This window comes from Hemibagrus wyckioides, linkage group LG19 (genome assembly GCF_019097595.1).
Source record: "Hemibagrus wyckioides isolate EC202008001 linkage group LG19, SWU_Hwy_1.0, whole genome shotgun sequence".
In the NCBI taxonomy this organism is placed as follows: domain Eukaryota; kingdom Metazoa; phylum Chordata; class Actinopteri; order Siluriformes; family Bagridae; genus Hemibagrus; species Hemibagrus wyckioides.
Genome location: NC_080728.1, coordinates 22556603 through 22559102, shown reverse-complemented (window position 1 = coordinate 22559102; position 2500 = coordinate 22556603). Strand labels below are relative to the sequence as shown.

General features: G+C 42.6%; 1 protein-coding gene across 1 annotated transcript in view; it reads right to left on the bottom strand.

Annotated features, from left to right (window-relative positions):
- Positions 1–2500, bottom strand: part of krr1 (KRR1 small subunit processome component homolog) — a 15573-nt gene that overhangs the window by 8001 nt on the left and 5072 nt on the right.

Below are 2500 nucleotides of genomic sequence, written 5' to 3'. Positions count from 1 at the left end.
AAGACTGTGTGTGTGTGTGTGAGGGAGAGAGAGAGAGAGAGAGAGAGTGAATTGCCTATGATAACACTAACACTGTGCCCAGAGAGAGAGACCTTTGTAGAGAGAGAGAGAAAGTGGTGTATGTGTGAGAGAGAGAGAGAGACTGTAGAGAGAGACTAACACTAACAGTGGTGTGTGTGTGTGACACTAGACACTAAAGCACAAGTGGTGTATGTGTGTGTGTGTGTGTGTGTAGAAAGTGGTGCTATGTGTGCTTACTGTACACTAAGACTAAGACTAACAGGAGAGACCCAGACTAACACTGTGACACTAGAGACTAACACTAACAGTGGTGTACCCTAACACTAACACTAACACTGTGTGTGTGTGAGAGAGAGAGAAGAGAAGTGGTGTAATATTATTATTGTGTATTGACACTGTATTATTGAGAGAGAGAGACTAACACTGTACTAAGACTGTGTGTGTGACACTAAGACTAAGAGAGAGAGAAAGTGGTGTGTGTGTGTGTGTCAGGACTAACACTAACAGTGGTGTACATGTGTGTGTGTGTGTGTAAGAGAGAGAGAGAGAGAAAGTGGTGTGTGTGTGACACTAACACTACTTTACTAACACTGTACACTAAGATAACACCTGTGAGAGAGAGAGAGAGAGAGAGAGAGAGAGAAGACTAAGTGGTGTAAGACTGACTTACTGTACTAAAATAATACTAATTGTGACTGAGAGAGAGAGAACTAGTGGTACACTAAGACTGTGTGAGAAAGACTGGTATACCAACTGTGTGTGTACACCTGAGAGACTAACACTGTACACTAAGACTACAACATGCCTGTGTGAGATCTTATAACAGAAGTATAAGATATACTCTGGTATACTGTGACTGTGTGTGTGATGTGAGAGATATAGTGGTATATAGTTCTGTGTGAGAGAGAGATATATAACTGGGTATACTAGACTAAGAGAGAGAGAGACTGTACACTAACACTAACACACTGTGTGTGTGTGTGTGATTGTACACTAAGAGAGACATAAGTGGTGGCCACTGTGTGACTGTACTTTGTGAGAGAGAGAGATAATACCTCCTTACTAATATAAGTACACTAAGCATCTTGCTTTATGTGTGTGAGAGAGAGAGAGAGAGAGAGAGAGAGAGAGAGAAAACTCCTTTAATTATACTGTACACTAAGTGTGCTTGTGTGAGAGAGAGAGAGAGAGAGAAGAGACTGGACACTGTATGTGTGTAGACACTAAGACTAGGACACTGAGAAGAGACTAAGTGGTGTGTGTGTGAGAGACTAAAGACTAACACTGTAGAGAGAGACTAACAGTGGTGTACACTAGGATAGGAGAGAGAGAGAGAAAGTGAGATCTGTATGTGTGTGTGATGTGTGTGTGTGTGTGTGAGAGAGAGAGACAAGGGAGTGGATGTGTGTGTGTGTGTGTGTGTGAGAGAGAGAAACACTAACATGGTGTCAGTAACACTAACATGTGTGTGTGTGTGTGAGAGAGAGAGAGAAAGTGAATTGTGTGTGTGACATAAACACTAGCACTAAACACTAACACTGTGTGACACTCGGACTAAGTGGTACACCTAAGATAAATTCAACATGTGTGTGTGTGAGACACTAACACTGTGTACTGTGTGTGTGTGTGTGTGAGACTAGAGACTAACACTGTACATGTGTGTAGATAACACTAAACACTGTACACTAAGGTGTGTCCTTGTCATATGCAGAGAGAGAGAGAGAAAGTGGTGTAAACACTAATAAGTGGGTGTGTTAACACTGTGAGAGAGAAAGAGAGAGAAGAACAGTGGTGTGACTGTGTGTGTGTGAGGAGAGAGATAGTGGTGGTGCTGTTGAGGAGAGAGAAGAGAGAGAGAGAAAGTGGTGTGACTGTGTGTGTGTGAGAGAGAGAAAGTGGTGTGTCATTACTGTACACTAAAATTCAGAAAGTGGATTATTGTGTGTGAGAGAGAGAGATTGAGAGAGAGAGAAAGAGTGAGGTGTACACTAAGTGTGCTCAACACTGTATACTAGAGAGAGAGAGACTAACACTGTGCATTGTAACCCTTCAGTGTGTGTGTGTGTAACTGTGTGTGTGTGAGACACTAACACTGTACAGAGACATAAGATGTAGAAAGTGGTGTGTGTGCACTTGAGAGAGAGAACTGTAACAGTGGGTGTATGTGTGTGATGTGTCAGACTAGTATATTTCTTTTTAACACTATTGTGTGTGAGAGAGAGAGAGAGAGAGAAAGTGGTGTATGTGTGTGTGTGAGAGAGAGAGGATGAGAGAGAGAGAGAGAGAAAGTGGTGTGTAAAGTGTGTGTGTGTGTGTAATACACTGTGTGTGTGAGCAGTAGAGAGAACAATGGTGTGTGTGTGTGTAGAGAGAGAGAGAGAAAGCCTTGGTGTGTGTGTGTGTGTGTGTGTGAGAGAGAGACTAAGTGGTGTATGTGTGTGTGTGTGTGATGAGAGAAAGTGGTGTGTGTGTGAGGAGA